Raw genomic sequence first — 23,710 nt, forward strand, 5'->3', positions numbered from 1 at the left:
AATTCAGGCACACACACACACATAGGCATACACACGCATGTGAAAAACGCTTGAGGAAAACACAGGAACAAGCCTCACAGTCACTGTCAGTGGCTGAGCTGGACAGGTAGAGGGACGCTGCTTGCGCCGGCAGGCTGACGGACGTGTCGACTGAACCGCTCGTGGTAAGAGTCAGCAGACTGTTGATGAAAACCTGAGGATCCAGCCATAACTGTTACGTTGTTATGTAACAATGACTGAGCACAGAGCGAAGAAGGAAGCAGACAGCTCCAACAGCATGGACCATAACTGCTTCATCTTGCATAAGCGCACAAAACCTTGCATAAAACCATAACAACAAACACTCATTGTCTAATAACGCCCAAAGTAAACATGCTAAACTCCCAATCATGAAGTGCTAAATTGTAATGGGGCAGCTGGCATTTTTCGAATAAATACACAAACACACTTAAAAGATATTCAGACTTACTCACACGCTCGTACATATACATGCAGTTTACTCTGTAATTTGAGCACTCATTTGCAAACGAGAAATCCTATCCTAAAGTATTCTAACAACGTGTATTTAATCTGGAAACCTCAGACTGACACACCCCATAATTTAATAAACCAGGCAAAGGTTTTACAGTACAGATTCTTTTAAGAAATCTTTTAAATATTTCATTTCCAGGCAAAACAGCCACTGAGCCCCGTGCTATTCATTCAGACAAAACAATCCAACAGCACGAGAAAAGAGAATTCAGGAAGAATATAAGTGAACAAACAAAACAGCACCATATAGAGAAGGGGGGGGGGGGATCCTCAACTGCTTGAGAAATTCTGACAGACCAGCAAACCTGTCAACATCTGCTTCAGATCTGAAATTCTTATGTGTTTCAGTCCATCCTTACACTGTGAGCACACAAACACTGGTGTGAAAGGAAGCCATTACTGAGAAAATGAAACTGATGAAAAACAGGATAAATTGCACTAGAAACAAAGACGACATTGGAGAAGTAAATTAAAGCTGTATGGACTGATTACTTCCTTTACTGTCAGAATGCTCAGCGCTCAACTACAAAAATACATGATAATTGCAGCTGTACTGCACACACGCACGCACACAGTGGATGAAGGTAGCTGCATGGAACACGGTAACCTGATCCAGTGACTGCAGAGGAGGCCAGAGAGAGCTTGAAGCCAAGAATAGTCTTGGAGACACACACACACAAAATAGGAGTGTGTCTGAAAATAATTAGACTTTCGATGTGCAAAACTATGTGTGAGAGAGGGTTGTTTTTCTAAAGCTGTGCAAAACTTCAGTAAAATACAGATAGGAAAAACACATTATGTAACAATACAATGCTTTATGGCAAAGTTTCCCACAAAACCACTCTGCTGAAATTAACCTAGCCTGATCTTGATAACAGATCTGATCCACTGCTGTGTCTCTCAGACGCACGAACACAAATCAGATAAACACAGCCGAAAATACTGCTTTCAGCATGGCATTCATAAACCCCCCCCCAACATCTCACCCATTAATGTTTATACACGTGTGTGTGGGTTAAACCTCCTACACACACCGCTCACTATCCATCACATAGAATCTTTTGAAAGGAGAAGGGGGAGAAAAAAAAAAAAAGAAAGAAAGGCCACACACTAGGTGGGCAGGACTTGGCGGAGGGTAAATCACAGAAATGATGGCCTAAAGAGCACCTCCTCACAGACCTTCATTATTTAGATGAAATAACAGTTTTAAAGTACACTAAGGGATACGCTAGGGACTGAGTTTAGAAATGTTTTAGAGCCTCCATGACTTGCTGCTTTTCATCGGTGGAAGTAAATGTGTTTAACTGACACACATTAACACGTTTAACTAGTAACACACACTGCAGATGTGATCAGTTTTTTTACTGGTGTAAAAAATGCATGTCCACTAAAATGCATACGGACACATTGATATTTTCTCTGTGTTCATTCCCCTTTTTAACAAATCCGTCTGCAACATTCACACAATTAGGGTGTTTAAGAAAGTTCTATGTACATAATATTTTGTCTACAACTTCGTAATTTTGGACCCAACATTCACTAACCTGGCAGTGTGGAAATATCCGGTTCTCCGTGATTAAAAAGCTTAAATGTTTAATTTGTCTCAACTGACCAGCTGATAGAATGGGCGCCATTGCCATAAGTTCTGAAAATAGATCACACTGGAACAGTGTGTGCTCTTTAATGACAGCTTAAGTCAGCCGTGTGCTTTGCAAAAAGAATATTTCTAAATAAAACTACTAGAGCTGGCATTTCAGACCATAGACAGTAATTCACAGCCTATTCGTATTATGTATGATGTCTAAGATAACAGAGAATGACTTGTAATTTCTAATAAGGGGCGATGAGTCAGAATAAGAATATTTTAAATATTTTACATTGATACACATCTTAGAGAACAATTTATATATCTCTGATCCAAAAATACACTACCACAGCCTTACTGCGGGGTTAAGATTTGTCTTTGAATACACTTACTAATTAGCTTGAGCTGTCAGCAGGCTCAGTCATTCAATGTGGAGTAATTAAAGCCACATTACACATTAAAAAAAAAAAAGGCTTCTAGGTTTCTGTAAAAATTTAAAACATGTATCTCAAAGTAGTAACTTTACAGGAGAATGGAAAAGGGAAAAAAATCTTAATATTCAAAGAAGTCAATGTAAAAAGATTTTATTCCAAATAATGTTGGAAGCATTTCTATTGGTTCATTCATCATCAACTTTCACTGCTGCTGTGTTACTATGTGGTACTACACATCATGTAGTAAACTAAAAATCTACAGAAACACACACACACACCGTAAACATCGTAACTCGGGACTGACGTAAGCCGAGGACCTCCTGTGTGTACACACACACACACACACGGTCCTCGGGTTACGTCAGTCCTGAGTTACGATGTTTCGTGGTTACGACACATCTCCGATTTACTGTATAAAGCCTTGTTTCGACTTAAGTGGTTTTTCGTAAACGTCGTAACGTGAACTTCGTGTTTGGTGTGTGCGGCGGAAGAATACACGGTTACGCGGCTCGGGACCGAGGAGGATAGGTGTTAGGATAGGATAAGTGCTTACAGTATGTTATTTACGTACAGTATGTACGTATGTTCTGACTTACACCGAAAATTTACGACGGTTTACGACGCGACGTAGGAACGGATCAAGGTCCTAAGTCGAGGACCCCCTGTAATATATATATATATATATATATATATATATAAACAAAACACTGAAAACTACTTTTATTAATTTCAAGAACACACCAATGCAACAAAACAAATGTTATATTAATATTAATCATATAAAATTAAATATATATCAATAGCATTAAAAGGTTTACTATAACAGTTTCAAATATTCAAATATAAAGAAGTGACAAAAGAAATCAGTAAACATTTGCTTATTTTATAAACAAAAGTAATTTACCAAGATTCTGATGTTGTATAAGGAAACAATGTTTTCCTTATTTACAGTCAGAATATCACCGTTATCACCATTCTGATTTTTTTTTTTTCGTGTAAAAAAAATATGACGACATTACTACAAACGATATGATATGGTACAGCCCTAACACACACACACACACACACACACACACACACACTAATAAGCCTCCATGTATTATATTTCCATGATTCTCTCTTACACACTTACACAGATATGCTTGGATTCCTCTCCTATGAATGAGAAGCAAAGCTGAAGCCTGACTGCCATGACAACAACAAGGTCTTGCTGCCATTGGCTCTGGCTCAGCCCAACACCCCTGAACGAACACAGACACAGACACAATGTAAATCCGCTCCCTGCCCCCAAAGTGTCTACATAAATCATACTACTCTAGAAAAGGATAAAAACAAAGCAAAAACAGATCTCCACAGCACACATGGTTAGTAATTCTGATCAACTCTGCAATCTCTGCAACCCTTTCAGCACACACACAGTTAAACTGCAAAACAGGTTTCATATTTCTGGACGTGCTTTTTTTTTGGTGAAACACTGCGGAATGTAGATGAATAAACAAATAAGTCAGTATGTTTCAGATGGGACGGTGCCTTCAAAACATTTCCGAAATCTGAAGTGTTTTTTGTGGCTGTTCATTTTTCAAAAGTAGCTTCTTAACAAACAAACAACCAATTTCTGCATTCATTTAGACACCAACCATTTTCTGCTGATTCAACAAAGAGACTGGATTATTCAAACTTGGCATGGGAAGGGTTAACAAACAGTGAGTTGAACTTCCTGGTAGGACTGGAGCTGAGAGTGCTTTAAGGAGCCTACGGTCTGCAGCTCAGAATGTAGGTTAATGACCACAGATACCCACGCTAGGACAGAACAATGCACCATTTACTGCAGATTACACACAAGGGTGGGGGGGGTGAAGTGATAGAGACAGAGCAAAAAAAAAAAAGAAAGGAAAAAGTAAACGAGCAAGAAAAGGAATGAATGAGTGAGTATGAGAAGAGAGAGAGAGGGAGAGAGAGAGAGAGAGAGGATTGAGAGGAAGGGGGTTGGTAAAGGATTAGGGCAAAGGCCAGTAGACAAGTGTGGGTCTTAATATAGGAGCGCTGTCATAATCAGCCTCTTGCTAGTCCTCGTCTGCCTGATTATGAGCCGAACTGCGCAGACGTAGATTAACAGACCGTTTACTGTCCTCTGCCTTCACTGCAACCAACACTTCACAAGTTCAGAGGGGATTTTTTTTTTCCAACGACACATATTTAAGTCAACCATGTTGTAAATTGGCCTCCTCACTGCATTTTGATGCCGGATGAAGAAATACAACAACCAACAGAATCCAACACACACACACACCAAATATGTACCAAGATCCACATAGTACAGAGGGAAAAGAAAAAAAAAACAAATAGAAAAACGTTAAAACTGACACATGTCTCAAGAGGGTCTCGTCATTGCTCATCCTTCACTGAAAGCACTGGTAAATTACAATAACTAGTCATTCCATGTATTTCTGAACTGACAACCGTTCAGTTTTAAATGACACTATTCTCCACACTACTGTACATTTATTTAAAAATGTAAATCTTACATAAAAAGCCCAAACAGTACTTGTAGTATATACCTACTGTTCTCAGGACCTTTCACATTTAATACACAGAGAAAATCTAGTCATGAAACAAAAAGTCTTCACATTAGAGTTTGACATATACCAATTATACTGTAGGCTAGGAAATAATACCAGCATTAAATTATTAATTAAACTAATAATCTACTAGTTGTTCCAGTCAAAAATGTAAGTACATAATACAAAACAACAAAATTAAGTAGGAAACTAACTCCTTATCCACATTATCTCTTAAGCATATTAGAGACAAAATAAATATTACTGATATCATCTTGGACAAATATTTACTACGGGTTTAGATTAATGAGGTCCCAGAGTGACATCATAAGATACATCCTTTGGTCTCTTCTGATGGTGTCTGTGTTCTGTTTCTTAATTTAAAACCATCAGGTCTGGACTTTTCCAGAGTTGTACTTTCACACTTGCGAAATACAGCTGGAGATTCTGTGTATCAGATGTGCTCTCACCACCAGAAATGTTCCATGAGGTTTAGGCACAGGGAGATGCCTAACAGATGCCATTATACGTTAATCTATTAAAATGTTATTTTGACAGATTGAGTCTCAATAGTATGATACACTACTAACAAAAGATTTATATTTTTTTAAATAATTTCCATATTGTCAAGACTAACATTGTGAAAAGATCAACATACAAGTTAATAATTCAAGACAGAAGGAGTTACCAGGTCCTGTAAATTAATTTGTTTTCAGATATGTAACATGTAATTTGTTTAAACCAATTTAATACAAGTTTTCAAGATAAATCACCTGTATAATTTCACCAAAATTATACAAACAGCCAAATTAGGAGACTAACGATTGTACCCACAACTGTATTCAAGGGCCTTCTTTTAAAAACCTGGGCCTTTTTCAACTGTTGGTACAATGGGAAAATCCAAGCAACTCAGCCAACCTTAAGGATCCTCCTTAGAAACAATTTCCAAATAAAAAAAAAAACACATTATTAATGAAGGAGGTGTAAATTAAGTCTTAGGACTGAATAAAGTCTGTTGTGAAAAGCAAAAAATTCAAGACAATAATAAAGGAAATGGTGAATGCCCTGGGGGCTTCAAATACCAAAGTGTCCACATCCAAAATGAAGTGTGTGCTACAAAGCCATAGCCTGAGAAGCTGCTATGAATAAAAAAAAGCCACTACTTCAAGACAGACAGAAGTTTGCCATCTGATCATCAGGACAAATAGCTGTCAGACAAAACAAAAGTTGAAGTGTCTAGCCATAAAGATCAGTGCTCTGTATGGAGGAGCGAGGATGAACCTTTTAAACCAAAGACAACCATACCAATTCTAAACCGTGAAGGTGGAAGTACCATGTTGAAGGGCTGCACTGCTTGGAAGGAGACTTCTGAATTTATGATGGATAGCATCATGAAGAAACCTTGTTGCAAATGGGTCTTCCAACAGGAAAATCAACCAACCTATACGTTCTTCCAAAGTAGTGACAAAACTGCTTAGGAACAACAAGGTGAATGTACTGGAGTGGCCACTGTCAAGACCTCATCTGAATTCATTAGAAAAATCGGTGGGCTGAACAGAAAAATAGAGTTTGAGAAAGGAGGCCAAAACTTGACTAAATTACACCATTTCTGTCAGGAGGATTCAACTAAAATTCCAGGAAAGTATTATGAGAACCTTGTGCAAGGCTACACCAAGTGTATTATTCCAGTCGAGCAGTTTACATTTTGATCCACTGAATATCTGAGAGAAATCGTAAATATCAGCCTCTTAAATAAATACAACTATCACACAAAACATACGGTGATACGGAATGAGTGTCAGAGTTAGGAGTCAGGTGTGGTGCTCAATAACAATAACAACATGTGCACTGCAAGCTTGGCAGTGAAAAAATAACTGAAATAAGGAAAAGAAACAACTCAAAAACATATAACCAAATTTGTAGAATTACTGTCAGAAATCACAGATTTTTGCTGAATATTAATCATGGAATTTGTCAGCTCTTCGCTGCAAAGAAAAACTCGGAATGTTAGCACTCTCCTTCTGGACAAGCATGTCTATTTTACTCTCTACTGAATCAGAGTTCTCTCTTCAGTAAAACAGCGCCACATGCTCTTGCCTCTCCTAAAAAGACAGTGCACTGTTGCTTTCCATCACAAGGTGGAGAGTAAAATACAACAGACCATTAGTAATATATACAATATCGCCTAGTTTGACATTACTGTGATAATCAATATCATATAATATCAAAATACAGGGGGTCCTCGACTTACGACGTTGATCCGTTCTTACGTCACGTCGTAAACCGATTTTCGGTGTAAATCGGAACATACTGTACGTAAATTTAATACTGTACGCACACGTGAGAGAGAACGACGTAGCAGCGAGCTAGAATGGCGTACAACGGGACAGGGGTGATGCCATCCTCCTCGGTCCAGAGCCGCGTAACCTTGTATTCTTCCGCCATTACGACGTTTACGACGCAAAACCACTTAAGTCGAAACAAGCCTTTATACAGTAAATGGGAGATGTGTCATTGTAGCTCGGGACTGGCGTAACCCGAGGACCTCCTGTAATATTATATACAAGTGAGAAATAACCATTCAAGCCTTAGAAAATTATGTTTACATGAAACACACAAACATAACCTCCAAAACACATGGCCCATTGTTTATTGATTATGTTTAGTTAATCAAAAATTTAGTATAGGTCTGGGTGATAAAAGCACAGTAATATGTATCGCGATTGACACATCAATAACAATAAAAATGTTCACTAAAAGGTTAGAGACTCTCACAAACCGCCAGGAAAGCACATAGTGTAACCGCCCTTGCTCTTAAACAGCCAATCAGATCCTTTCATAATGGAACAAGCTATGAGTGACACACAGAAAATCGCCTGTGGGGGTGACTGTGAATCCAGTTTGAGTACCTAAAGAGCTATTAAGCACCTGTTAACAACCACAACATAAACATAGACATAAACATAATTATATATCATTCTGACAGACCACTTATCTGTTTATCTGCAGCCGGTGATGAAGAAAAGGTTATGAAATGAAACTGAATTGTGGAAACGTTTAGGTTTTAGGAATGCATTCATGACAAAATAAATATTTTAAATGTGTACTGACTACAATTTATAGAAGGATTTTCTTTTTAAAAAAACTGTGAAAATGGTTTCATTTAATCTGTACAGATCATTGTGATAACATGTATGCTCACGTTACTCAGGCCTAGATTAGTGCATTTTAATTCTTTGAAAAACTGGTGGTAAAATGTGCTTCTCATTAGTTACGTACCGGAGTAGGTTTCACTTTCACAGACATGTTTTTAACTGGCAGGAGCAGTGAGATATTAACTTGCTGCCTGCTGAAATGGGCACTAACCCATTAGCATTTTGGTGTCAAGTGCTGCTTCGTATGGATACATTTTTTGTTGTTTCACATTTCATTGATGTAGTTAACCACTTTCAGTACACAAGGTTCCGGCTCATACACGTGTAGCATGCCCTGTGTAGCCCATGTGCAGTCTGCCCTAAGGGAAAATCACCTAAAAGATATAATGGTCTTATAACAGCAATCAATCTAAAGGATGTGCTGTTTTATTAAGAAAACACATCTCATTTTGAAACTTGATGTCAGAGGCAACAATTTATAAAATATCCAGCACTGACACGCTAGCAGTGAACCTCATGTTTTCACAGCAGTCAGCTTCTGAAAACAAAAACAAGCACAGGTCATGAGCAGTTCATGAGCTAAGCTGCCTCTCAGAGTGAAACACATGGCTGTCAACCAATTGACTACGAGCAGCAGCCGTTACAACCAGAGATTCTCTCAAAAAAAAAAAAAAAGAAAAAAAAAAGAAAAGAAAAACCTGACAAAAACAGCCAGCAAAGTACATTGTGCAATCAGCAGGCTCCTCCCTCCAAACACACACACACACACACACACACACGTGTGTGTTTGTGTGTGCGTGCGCGCAGGCGGGTTGGTTCACATACACTGTTTAACTGCACTCACACACACACAGACTAAGTTATTATGAAGACTTTCGTTTTCACATCCTCTTTGAAACCAGTTTGCCAGAGTGGACGGCCTTCAGCTACAGAGGGCACAGAGCTACGCTGCTGCAATATCAAAATATGCAGTCCAAAAATACACAGCAGAAATGGGAATTACAGAATACCTTACATTTACCTAAATGCAAAGTCACAGCCATTTTAAAATCTATTCTTGTCCCTGGTGCTAATTTCCTTATTCATCTGAATAACTATATATCTGGCAGTAAAATATTTTTTGCAAGATGGTAAACGGTCTACCCGGCTTGGCCCAACTGTGCCACTCTTCTGCCCCCAGCCTGTGCTCACGATATGTTTAATATTCAGGGCCCAAGTACTTTTACATTAACAGACTGTGGCTTTTTATTTGAAATAATGTCACTGTTGCACAGCTCAATAGAGTTTATAATGACAACATGTTCAAGCTTAGTCAACGATCACACTAGAGGCGTACCGTGCCGGAGTCCAGCGGCACCCTGCCTGAGCCGAGTCTACCTGTTCGAGCGGGCCTAGGCAAGAATCAGCGATAAGGAGCAATTACACTAGCCAAAGAAACTGGACTATGTCGGTCAAACGTGCTCAGGCACAGCAAGGGTAATACACTGTGAGTACACCCTAAATAAACCACAAGAGAAAAGGATGATACGTGAACTCTTGATGGGGAATCAGTTCAACAGTGCTCAATTCTGTACTAAATGGGCAAAAGTGTCTCTTCACACTCTGTCTCACATATAGACTGAAGGCCCGCTCTGCAGTATCCAATGCTGCGTTCGGGTGCTCATCGGAATATTGTATATACCGGGTGGTTAAGTAGTAAATACGACTTCACTGCGTTCGGGAGCTTGGCTGAATCTGTACACATCATGTCCCCAAAAAGTAATTTATCATTAAACAACAACCTAAAAGGTTTTTGAGTAATAACAAAACTGATCAAAATATCTGTCTTTCAATTACAGAAAACATGCGTAATATTTGTCATTTTCTCCCGGGAAAGAGGTAAAAGGTCGTAATATACGTCACATCTCGTAAACTCATGTATTATCTAGAATCCAGAGTTTACCAGTGGTAGATACGACTTTGTCCGCCGTTCCTGTGCAATTTACAAGTCTGAAAAATGGTATCTCCCAGTTTCCAGCATCACAAGCCCCTTCTCAAAAAGCTAAATGAACTTTTGCTGAGGACAGAGGACAAGTCATGAGAACGAGTTTAATTTAGTCAGGTCGGACAGGAAACTTTAGGTTTGGCATCAAACTGGGGAAAGACTGAACCCAATATGTGTTATGAAAGCAGTTAAGAGTGGAGGAGGAAGCGTTATGGTTTGGGTGATGCTTTCTTCAGCAGGATTTGGGCCTCATATATATCTACATGGCTATATGAATGCTAATGTTTATCAGAAACGTCTTCCGTAACAGGTGGTTCCTTCCTTTCTCCCCATCAGCCAGCACGTTTTATGCAAGGCAATCTCCCTGTCACACTGCAAAACAGGTAAATCCACTCAACTGAAGCTGTGAACATTAAAATAATAAAACGGCAGTCCACAGTACTCATCTGAACTACGAATCTCTGGAAGATCACTGGTGACAGCGGCATGGCTAAGAAAATGTTACCAAATTGTGGAAAAGCCTGAAAGACGAGTGGAATTAAAACAAGAGCAATGTGAAAAATCTATGACATACTGTATGCGCAGACATGCTGAACAAACTCTAAACAAACGTTCGAAAGCTGTAATGATCAAATGTGTGACATATTGTAAGTATATTTTAACATTTAAGTATTAAAAAATGTTTTTAAAAGTATGAACTTTGCTTCACCTACATCCACTCAATTCCTTTTCGGATAAATTTAAGTTGGGGTGAGTAGTAAGAGTGAAATTTAGGAAAAAATAAGCTGTACACTTGATTAATCCATGTCTTGTTCGGGGTCATGGTTGGTCCGGTGCCTATTCCAGAATCACTGGACAGGAACACATTCACGTCTACGGATACTTTTGCACAGACAGTCCACCTGCCAATGTGTGTTTTTGGACTGTGGGAAGAAACCAACACAGATACAGGGAGAACACGGCAAACTCTTCACAGTCACCCGAGGCGGGGACTGAGATCACAAACCCGGAACCCTGGAGCCGTATGACAGCGACACTACTGAGTCAGCCTGCTCCAGGTGGTGTCACTGAAATTATGTTCCCCTTCAAAAAATGAAACTAGGCAAGCCTAGTTTTGCAGGACCGCCATTAGCCATATAGCTATTGTCACAGAGGTGTTTCTGGCATTTCAAAAAAAGGAAAGCCCAAAATACATACGCTTGTCATTGCTTTGGTGCTTCATATCAATTCATCTTTGTTTACATGTGGTTTTTATTATGTGATTGTGTTATACAGAAAATTTGGAGCTTGTTGAGCTGCTGAGCTTGTGAATTAACCTATGCCGAAAAAAGTTTCTGGCCACTGTGCATGGTGTTACGCCAAACACAGCCCAAAAAACACACACAAATGGAGTGTGTTCCTGTCTTATTTCCTACTATTCAGCCACGGTTCACACTGAAGAACTTACTCTTCTTTCGTTCTAGCTGGGAACAAGTTTTTCTGTTTCTCGAACCAGCTTATGTGGAAACACCCCGAATGGTTCCAAATTTAGTTCACAAAACGGAATGTGAAATACGGCTGTACTAACAGTTCCTATTCGCACATGCACATTTCAACATTAGGAGTCAGTCAGTCAGTAAGCAAAAATGCCTCTTCTAGGCCGGCTGAGTAGACGGTCCGGCAACAAGGCACTACCAAATCACACCTTCACAAGCAACTACCCAAACGCACACCTGGAAGACGACCAAAACAATCAGCATCAGTTCAACAGTACTCATTTATCTTTAAGAAAAAAAAAAGTGTTTCTGTGCATCCTTCCACTTTCAGAGGACAACTGAATTGGAAAGAAACCGTTTGTGTTTCTCAGAACAATGGACTGGTCACTTCAGATCCCAAACTAAATTATCATGGGATGTGACTAAATTTTGAAGATGTTGAAAAATCTCTCTCCTGTGTGGGGAAGAAAGAAAAAAAAAGACTGGAAGCTGTAGTAAACGCAAGAACTGAGCATGTTCAACACTGAACTTAAATTATATTTATATTCAATTTCTAATTTATTTTGTTTTTGAGATTTCAGTTAAATGGACATCTTCACTGCTTCTCAGACTAATAATTAAATACATAGAAGTGATATCTGATTTCTGTTTTTCTTTTTGGCGTAAAATAATATTTTTTGACAAAATATCAGGAATGTTAAGTCCCGTTTCAGTTACATTGACATGACTTGCCAAGTTAAAGTATGACTCACCTTCAACAATTAAAAGAAAAGAACTGATGGAAGCGACTGTATCCTCATGTATCGAACATGTGCACGATTTTTAGTCCATTGATTTCTCACGGCTACAAGAAAGCTTGTAGTTACTACAATGATTCTGAAAATTTCCAACCTTTGTAAACATTTAAAAGGCAGACTACTTGTACTACTTGTAAATAATGGGCAAAACACAGGGTGCCAGACATCAATGAACTGGACCAAAGACAACAATAAACGTGCAGTGCCACACAGCAAATTCAGCAGTGTTAAATCAACATTACTAGTGTTAATTTAACACTGTTACTGTAATAATTTAACACTCTCAGTGTTAATTTAACACTAACAGTTGCTGTGTATATCATTGCATGGTTGTAGCCCAACACCTCAGACCTAAAAATGCTAAAGTAATTAAACAAACCATTATTATGCTGCTGCAATCATGTCATAAACACTTTCCATGAGATTTCCTACTAGTAGAGAGTCAAATGTTGTATGAAGCTTTCATATAAACACTGTTATTGAAGTTGTAATTTTGGTTTTATAAGATGTATATAAATTATTATAATGAACCTTACTAAGGTTTAGGTAAAACTGAGTGCTATGCCAAGTTTGAAAGATACTCTTTCAGGAGAGAAGAGCAGCACTTATGTAGTATGAGTTTATTCACTATATTAACATGAACTTAAACGTCACCTGGTACTGTGATATGTTTGGATAGTTTATACTGAATTTTATCAGTGTCTCCCAACACTAAAATATATGTCATAAACGTTATTACACTGTCAATATTAGTCACAAAGCTAATTCTGCTTCTGCCTTTCACTGTCATCTGCAACGCTTCTGCTGTCAAAACACAACATCAATGAATGGGTTCATTCCAAAACATGTGAAATGCAATTTTCATGCACTGCCTTGTCATTTTTATATCGACACTTTTGTTAGAAGTGGGTTTTATGTAACAACAACAACCAAAAAAACCTCATCAGTAGATGTATCAAGATGTCTATTACAGAAATAAAGGATGGGTTATATATATATCAAAGATGGCATATCAGATGGTAGCCAAACTTGTAATAAAACGACACATTTGGGAACAAAATGCTTTAAATGTTTACATAAAATTGAAAAGTAGCTTCTTATAAATTCTCTCTCTAATAGGGTAGTGTGTATACATATGAAATGGTTATTACATATCAACATTACTAAAAACAGATAAACCTGGTCAGTCAAGGTACTAACAGGGAATTCATTTTTGGTTTAAGATGCAGACCCACTCCCTTTTACTGACTAAAGCGGCAACAAAGGCTTCAACAGCAGTTTTCACTCAGCAGATTTTATTTTGGTCATTACTCATCACTGAGCTGTCATTTTACGCATAAATCCAAAATATCATCTTATGAGGCCTGAGCTGGTAAAAGAGTGTTACAATTCTGGTAAATTGTAATTAATCTCGTAAAAGAGATCTGAATATGTTTTAATCACTAAGCACGGCCATTTCAGCCGGGGTTGTTTATCGTAGCCCGTTCACTTGAATTTACTGAATTTTCCAGAGATATGAATCTGTTCTGTCAGACATCTGGTAACTAACAATGTGGTCTGAGGATTTTCTAATGAAAATATATACAAACACCATACCACAGAGGTGGCATTCAACTGAGCACGTTTAACCAGAGCAGCTCAACAGCTGCAATAACAGAACAATCTCATCTTTGTTATGGACAATAAATGTGGCATTAATTCACCCAAAATGATAGTTATATCATATACAGGTGTGTAATATTAGCTTAATTTTGCAGATTTGGATTACTTAAGGTTAGGGCTACATGATATGGCCAAAATGTATAATCACTACATATTTCTTAATTTTGGTCGATACAATATAATTGCAATATCATTATAAATTGAGTTTAAATTTTAAATTGAGTGCACTAAGCTGAAGGAAGTGTCCTGTAATGAATGCAAGTCAATGACCGATGCTGTAAATTATGTATATTGAAATATTAATGAAAATGTGTTTAGAAGTCATATAATTGTCATTAAAACATTTTATATTGTGATTATATATTGATATTGAAATATTGTCCAAGGTGGAAATGTATCCAAAATCAGGAGACAACTAACTGCATGAAAGTAAACAGAGAATGAAAATGCTACAAAATTAAACAACTCGAGTTACAACTGAGTTTCTGTTGTAGTTTAAATAGTGAATACAAATTTACAGAGGTCAACTTCAGCGATGTACAAACAAGTTGTTTCCCCCCCCCCAAACAGAGTTTCTGAATGTAAACAAACCAGAGATAACAGCGTGTCATTCCCTTTAAAAGAACAATAGATAATTTCAAGTGATTTACTAGTTTTGGGGCAGCTCTGTGTAACAATAAAAAAATGTCATTAAAAAATTTCTACCATTCACTACTGTTATTTTTGTCTGTTACGAAACGTTATAAAAAAAATTTACATTCACTCAAATAGTTGTCACGACTGTATACATCTACAATTTTCTGTAAAATATGATAATTATAGATCACTTATAAACAGTTTACTAAAATAGACTTAAGCTTGAGTCAATTAACTGTGTAAACTGACTACAAGACATTACTATACTACACTATACTACAAAAATAAACACCAAGAAAGTAAGGTTTACAAGTCACCCATTTTCCAGAGCAGCAAAGAGCACAGCTGTACAGAGCTCACCACATCAGCTGGCTACAGTGGGAGTAAAGGCCTACATCATCCTACCATCTCAACACACTCAGAGCCTGACCTTTCAAGGGTGACGTGAGGAACCTAACATATTTTGTAGGGTTTTCCCCCCAAGACGAGAGTTTTCATAAGGATGACATAAAAAAAAGGAAATTCAAATGTCTTGCCAGCAACATCAGAGTTAAGACAAATATAAGAGTGGTCTGACTCTTTTGAGCATCTTTCCACAACAGAATCTGGGGAAGCCACAATTGTCACCAGAAAGGCCACCACGGAGCACCTCAAAATGAGCTTCAAGAAATAAAATGACCTCATAATTTTGCCTTCACCGAGACCCGTGTCTGATTCAGATTTAAAGCTGAAAAAATGTTTTCCCCTGCATTTGAGAGAGTGGTCTTTATTTCAGGCTCCATAACTTTATATGTTATAGACACCACTGTTTGTGGATCTATTGTATATTATTAGTGTCTATTCATCACCTGTTAGTGATTTAACTGGAACAACAATAAAAATGGATGTCAAAACAGTGAGTAAATATACTGACAGGTCATGTCCCTGTTTTAATACGAATATTATTCCTTTTTAAATGTAGGAAATATTTCACACTAAATTTAACATCAGAAAACCATTAACAATATTATTTGAATATTATTTAACAATGTGAAATCTGTTGTCTTTGTTGTTGTGTTTATATACAGATTAAAAATAAACAATTTTTGCAGTTGTGCTTGTCAACTGTTTTTTTATTATTATTTACTAATAAAAAGCTTTGTTTGTTAAAACTATTATTTATCTTTATGCATAAGTGTGAGTGAGAGTGGTTTGGTTTGGTTGTCTGCATATTATTCCTATTTTCTTTTAAAAAATAACACATTTATGACACATTTATGAAATAATACTTAATTATTATTAAGTAATAATTGTCATACTAACAATTTTGAACAAATCTGCAGCCCTGTTACAGGGATTCTAGACATCGTATTAGGCCCATTTAAATGTTTAAACAAATGAAAATTAGACAGCACTTTCTAATTTCAAAAACCTTCATCGTACTGTGGAAATGAAAGCAAGCGAGGCAAAATAAAAATGGCATCCAGTGTGAATATGAAGCGAAGCAAGAGGTCTCTCATGGGAATGGTTTTGAACACAAAGGGCAATGTCTAATGTGTAAGAGGGTGAGTCAGTGTGCTCTTACGCATGCCTGTTTCTGCCTCTCTCCACCATGCTAACAGCCCCTGCTCACATGATGAGCACCATGGAAATGCTTATCTGTGCCGCCCAACGACGCAGACCTATGGTGGATGAATTCATATGAATCCTGCCAACTGTACACTTAAACGTGTGCAAGGGAGAAAGCAGATATGCTGCATGCATCTATACAGTAGTCACGCTGCCTGGTGCAGATGTAATATGACATCGGTGCTTTAAATCCTGGGAAGACGGCCAAGTCATACCAATAATTGCAAATAGTAATTATTAAGCACCTAATACCTAAGCACCTAATTAAACGGGGTCACGCCAGCTCCTAATTGTTAAAAGGTGTTTCGTATATTGCTTTTCAAAACTGCAATTTCACAAATTTACACATTTAATTATTACTACCCTCTGAAGCCCAGATCAGTATTATGAAATGATTCAGTGGTCTCCACATCGCCCATCAATATTAGGTTTAATCAAAAAGGTGTTATTGGGATTCCAGTGATCTTCTGTACCATATATAATTAGCAAACATAATTACAAATGTAGCTGTAAGAGGCTGATGCACTTAATGCAAGTGCCTTTAGCTTTAGATCTAAACGAACACGATGATCTTGCAGGCTGGGTTTGTATTTCTGGACACACACATGCCTTTTTTTTTCCCCTATTTACTCTGCACACTGTGTGGGCACCATACTGTAGAATTAACTCAAAGCTATTTGTGAATGTCAGTAATGGCTTTCTGGGGTCTTCACATATTATGAATTGCAATAGAAACAGGCCAAGGCAAGATAGCATCAAGACAAATTGTAAACAAATGGCATTTGCTATTTGGTTGTGTTTTCACTATCACTTTTGATGTTTTTATTTTGATTGATGTGAACAACAAAAAGCACTTTTTATGCTAATGTGCAAATCTGCTCCAGTGCGGAGTCAGAACGAGAAACACAGATGTGTGTTAATGTGCGGATGTAGGTTACGACTACGAATCTGTCAGGAAAAAGTGTTATTAATTACGTGAAATCTGAAACATATTGTTATCTGTGAATGTTTGCATTAACAAAATAATAATAAATACATTTTCAGATTTTGCTAAATATATTTGAAGACTTATTTAGTGTGCTTTTAAAGAGCAGTATGTTAATGCAATGTAAGGCTACTTTGTTGAAATGCTTTTATTCCTTTTACCATTTGTAACTCTCTAATAATAAACGTGAGGTTCCTTCATAAATCAAAGCCATACCGATTTCTGCATTTTACATAAATGCTCATGTCTTGTTATCGGCAGATATTCAGAATAAACCTACATCATATCAGCATCAATGCCAAATTCCTAAAATATCTGCATGCAATTTATTTATTTTTATTAGCAATAGGTGGCATCTACTTTACTACAACTTTCTCCAGCTGCTAAACACAGCCTTGCCCACTTAGGCTTTGCAAACCCCTAGTCATTTATCTAAAGTAAACAAACCATACGGGAGATGAGCAATTTCACTGCAATCCAGCGCTAGAAAACCTATTTCTCCGTCTTGAACATAGCCCTCCAGAACTACACGAGTTCTCATACAAGGTCTTGTGCATGTGGCTAAATGCCTGAAAAGAGGGTCAATGGAAAAACAACAGGAACCACAAGCTCTTGTTGGCCAGTGGCCCAGTGGAAAAGTGGATCTCTCTGGCTAATCCCTAATATGTCATTTTGCAAGTGTGCAAGCATGAGACTCGAGTGGGTGTAGAGATCTGATTTAGGTCCTGTAATAAAAAGTGAAAGTTGAATACATCGTACAAAACACAAACTGTCAAAACTGAAATGCACAGATTATCGCGATGACGTGAATGTCGTACACGTCTGGAACAGCAACAAAAAAAAAAAAACATACTACACATATCTTTATAAAAATGGTGAGTAAAAAACAAATAAATCATATAAAACCTTTCTGTTGCCGGGAATAAAAAGTCAGACGCAGTAAGTAAACACGATCAAAGTTTGACTCATTTATATTCTCTCTGCAGTCCATGTCCATATGAGGAAACTGAACAAGAGTCTGTTTTAAATTAATAGTTGTGGAGTGTTTTTTGCAAGAGGTGTTTTACAGAGAAGCCCATTACAAAAGACGCCTTTACTTCTATCAAGTCTATTCCCCAAGTTCAGATAATGACTTCTGATGGTTTTTCATTTTATATTTACATTACAATACACAGTACTGGCTGTTTAAAAATAGAAAACATCACTAGTCACTTGGGTTATTAAATTACGTGCACGGGCTTGAACTGGGAACAAACAGAATACACTGCTATACACTGATACAATCATTTTGTATTTAGATTCATATTTCTAGTATTTAATTTTCCCCTGAGATTAACTTTAGACGTGTGTGGGTTTATGGAGAAGAAATTACTGACATCGTTTTGTTTTCCAGTCTCTTTTTAGCCTTTAGAATTAAACAGACTGTTTTTGTTGCACTGTTTTTAAGACTGAAAGCAATTAATAAATTCTTTTGTGACTTGTGGCCCTCGAATGTGCCTCGGTTGTGAGTATCTGGTGTCTTATAGTATAAATATGACTGACAGTTGTCAAACTGGTGCTAATAATAATAATAATAATAAGACCAGGGCTATTTCATCCTAACTTGGGAATCTGTTCAACAACTGATTAGGGCTGAGTCCCCAAACTGCGGAGGTATGCCAAGCTATTACAGTAATGGCCCTTGGTGAAGACACCTACGACTTCATTAGCATACCTCTGACATCATATGGAGCAGGTGTTGGCCAAATGCCTAAAACGTATATGTGTTAATAGAAATGCCAGGTTATGGCAGAACAAAATAAAGGGCACAACCCATGATGAACAGGTGTTTAATATATAAATAGTTATCATTCATTCATTGTCTGAAAGTGTGTCCGGAGCAGCGTACAGCCATCAGAACGCTCACGTTTTCACGATGTGCTCAAATAAGGAATTCAAAACAGGCTGCATTTTGAAGGAAGTGAATGATGTTTACGATGTTTATATATTTTGACTGTCCAATAAAAAACAAGTAGTTTTACAGGATAGGGATAATTCCCTCTTAAATTTCAATGGAAGTGAATGTAAAAATATTTTTTACCCCCAAGTAATTCTGGAGTGTTTCTATTGGTTCATTCATCATGACACATCCAGTGAAGGATTGCGTAGTAAATAACAAATCGACAAAAATAAGAATACATGATTTTAATTGGACAGCGACAATATATTTTGAACATGGGAGTAAAAAAAATATTACTCTGCGATTGCTAAATTATGTACATTATGCATATCTATGTAAATAGTAATATTGTTTTCTATTTCAGTTTGGGTTCATTTGCAGAGAGGACACAATGAAAGCTCTCAGGATTGAAAGGTTTTCTTGAAAAATGTATTCTCCAAATATTATTTGTCTTTCTAGTATGTGTTGGCTAAAATAACGTAAGATTTGTGATATTACTGTACTACATAAGAGTCTTGCTGCTACCTAGAACTGTGAAATTAGTGATGTTCAATAAAAACTGCGAGGAGCAGAAAGAATATCTTAATTCTAAGCTGTGGATATAGTGATATTATACAGCTTTGTGTGTTGTCTCGTAGTGTAACTACGTCTAACAGCTGTCAAACTAGCGCTAGTAAACAACGTAGTAGAGAGTTGTGTCATAAAAACACCACTAAAAGCGGCTGAAGACGCTTTGATATCGTCCTTTAGACAAAAGGCTAGTGTGCGAAGGACGGTCATCCAGCACAGAAGGCTTTGTGGTAACACCCCCCCCCCCTCCCCAAAAAAAATGCTGAGCTAAAGGGCCAGGGCATCTCTTTTAGCTCTTGTACACGCAAAACCTACATGCACCCATTTAAAAAAAAAATAAAAAAACGAAAAAGCCTGGCACTTTCTAGAAAGAGAATTTACAAATCTATTCAGAATCACCCTTTCTATTCAGGTACGTTCTTTAAACGCATTTCATTCTGCAGTCCCAGTCTCCACGGCATGAAAAAAATGGCATATTTGCTTTACTGCGATTGTAAAACCTGGAAAAATACACTCAAAACACAAAATACTGAGGCTGTTGTCAGTGTTGCAGACTGCGCCACCCCACCACAGACAATAGCCCACAGTAGAGCTGAGGATAAAGGCTGCGTCCCAAACCTCGCACAATAACGCACTCTCAGTATGTCGCCACCAATAGCAGCGCATGCGTTAGTGCAGTGTGTATAGTGGAGTGTTGTGTGGTTTGAGGCACGGCCGGAGCCAACGCTGGTTGTCAACTGCCTTCCCCGTCGTCGACACGACAGAGTTAGCGTATACTTACACCCTTAAGGCTATCTCAAATACCACCTCATGTGTTCAGAACGTGAAAATGCCTCCACACAGCAAAGAGTGTCGAACTCTGTGTGGTTTTACATTACAAATCCGCGGAATTAATGCACAGTTTAAGTTAGCTAACGTTACCCTAGCTAACACGAGTTCGTATTTCGTCAACTTCTTATAAGGATTTTCCGTTCCACCTTAAACGGTGTGGCAGTTAGACTCTGGCGCCTGAGGGTAACACCATTTAAAGTGGAACGGAAAATTAAAGTGAGACGGAGCGAGCCCGCGACGGTTAACGTTAGCTCAACGCATTCTCTCTGCCGCGACCAGGGGCAGGGTCTCAAATGGTTCCCTGGTCCCTGCGTAGTGGGCGATACAGCTCACAAAACAACGTTTTTTCCAACAAAATAGTGCATTGTATGTTACCACAGAAAGCTATTTATATTTAGCAATGAGACGCAGGGCTCCCTGTCAAACAGTGCACTACCAATAGTGCAATATTGCAGTAGAAATAGTTAATCTACCCAAACAGTTCCCTACCGTGTAGGGAGTAACATTCAGGGAGCCATTTGAGATTCAACCCAATAAGAAAGCAAAAGGTGGAATTTTAATGTTTATTTTATAACTTACCGCAGAGGAGCTTCTTCAGCGCGTCGCTTGCGAGCTTTAAAAACTCGGAAATATGCCCTTTGTTTTGCTAAATATTAAAAAAAAAATGCGAGAGTTTAACCCTGCAACCGTGTGACGTTTGTGTCCAGCTTAGGGCTGCTTTTGAAAACATCCCTCCGCCGTCTCTAAGAAAAGCCCAGCGAAAACACAGAGCTGCTCTCTGATTGGTCCGTGCTCGTGCCACGTCACCGCCCCAGAAGCTTATAAAAGGTGGCTTCTGTACAAACTCGACCACGGCCTGTGTGCACAGTGCAGTGTTTACAAGTTAATGTTAGGCTTCATTTTCCATTCCATACGGGAGTTGGGAGCAGCATAAAAGGTCTTTCGAGAATATTTAAGAGGAAAACGATTTATATTCTTTGAAGAGTATTAATTGTCACCGAGGTTTTTGACGGTTGCAACATTTTAATTTACATTTATAATTTGTTTTCAGTTTTAGTAAATTTGGCGTCTGATTGTTGCCGTACTGCATGTGTGGCAAAGAAAAGGAACTGCATTTTTAGCTGCTTCACACAATATCTTTAGTCGATATTCAGCAGTAGGAAGTGCTTGTATTTTTGTAGGTAAAAATGAAAGAGGATTGATGGACTGATTTGTGTTTGTTTAATGCTAGCTCTGAAAAAAAAACAGCTTAATTTCAATCTTATTAACTGCTAACTCATATTATGAAAACATAAATTGCATTGATTTAAAATGTGATTAATGTCCATGTTTGACATTCTCCCTGAAATTAACTTCATAAATAAAAATGCTAAAACAACACCCGAAACTGCAGTTTCTTTTTCACATGAAATATAAAATGCATTATTTGCAAAAAAAAGTATATATATATATACATATATAGTTGCGTTCCCTTATATTTCTGTTTTTTACAACTTCAGTTTGTATACATGTGAAATAATATTGCAGTATTATTGAATGTTAAAATATATCTTAAATATTATACGTCGTTATACATTGTATTATATTATATTACACATTATAATTATTTCACAATATTTATTTATTTCACTGCACTGTGAGAGGGTGAGGTGACGCGAGCTCGGGCGCGTGACGTCACCTTTTCCGTCCGCCGCTGCAGCTGCAGGAGGAAGTTTCTCGAAAATGTCTGACGGAGTCTTTAAACGAGAGGAGTAAATATGACTTTCCCTTGCATTTCACATTCTTTGTGTTCGTTTTCAGCCTCATCCGTTGTGTTGTGTTCCTGTGGAGGCTTTGTGTCGCGCTCGCGCTTGTTGTGGCGCAGTGGCATTTTTTTTGCATTAGGTACAAAGGCTTGCGCATGCGCAGTGGCGGCCATTATGTTGCAGAACATGCTCAAATCGCAGGAGAGTCATGAGAGGTTAGATTCGGCTCTGAACCGAGTCTTTCAAACGATCGCTTTCGATGATTCTTTGATTCGCAGGTCACGTAGCTCTCGTCCACAGTTGCACCTCAGGAAGTGTAGGGAATGACTTCTATCTGAATTCAGTTCTTACATAGTTATAAATTACATCATAAACGCTAATGAGAACTCCAACAGATTACTGTTTTGTTTAATTATGGTCAAACAGAAAAATAACTTTTTTAACTACATTGATTTGTTTCCTTATTCCACAGTTATCAATAGCACCTTTTCTTCTGTGTTTTCATTAGAGTGTTAAATACTATAAATACAAATGCAATATTATAATTTAATGCAATATTATGATTTAATATATTATTTCAAGGAACTATATGTGTCCTTTATTTATGTCAGTATACATGATTAATTTCCTCTAAATGCTTTTTTTTTTTTTGTTGTTCATAGTCGCAATGGGTTGGGAGCTTACATGGAATCACTGGGAGAAAAGCAGGAACACACCCTGGAAAAATTCACACATTCACACCTATAGACACTCTCTGAATAGCCAGTCCACCTACCAATACATATTTTTGGATTGTGGGAGAATACCAGAGCACGTGGACGAAACCCAGGCAGAGACAGGGAAGACATATCAAACAAACCCCTCACAGACAGTGACTCAAGGAAGGGTTTTAAACCACAAACATAAAACTCTGAAGCAGTGAGATAGTGACAGTACCTGTTGCACCATATTGCAGAACACACCACACTCCTCACAGTCACCCGGAGGAAACCCACGCAGACACAGGGAGAACACACCCTGCTCCTCACAGACAGTCACCCGGAGGAAACCCACGCAGACACAGAGAGAACACACCACACTCCTCACAGACAGGAACCCGGAGGAAACCCACGCAGACACAGAGAGAACACACCACACTCCTCACAGACAGGAACCCGGAGGAAACCCGCGCAGACACAGGGAGAACACACCACACTCCTCACAGACAGTCACCCG

General features: G+C 38.0%; 1 protein-coding gene across 3 annotated transcripts in view; it reads right to left on the reverse strand.

The window, feature by feature from the left end:
• LOC136675609 (ankyrin repeat domain-containing protein 12-like) overlaps positions 1–21,462 on the reverse strand; it is a 41,978-nt gene extending 20,516 nt beyond the window's left edge. For all 3 annotated transcript variants that reach the window (XM_066652250.1, XM_066652251.1, XM_066652249.1), the window contains exon 1: positions 21,330–21,462. The gene's annotated coding sequence lies outside the window, so the exon portion shown is untranslated. The remainder of the gene's footprint in view (positions 1–21,329) is intronic.
• Between the last annotated feature and the right edge of the window lie 2,248 nt (positions 21,463–23,710).

This window comes from Hoplias malabaricus, chromosome X1, assembly GCF_029633855.1.
Source record: "Hoplias malabaricus isolate fHopMal1 chromosome X1, fHopMal1.hap1, whole genome shotgun sequence".
In the NCBI taxonomy this organism is placed as follows: domain Eukaryota; kingdom Metazoa; phylum Chordata; class Actinopteri; order Characiformes; family Erythrinidae; genus Hoplias; species Hoplias malabaricus.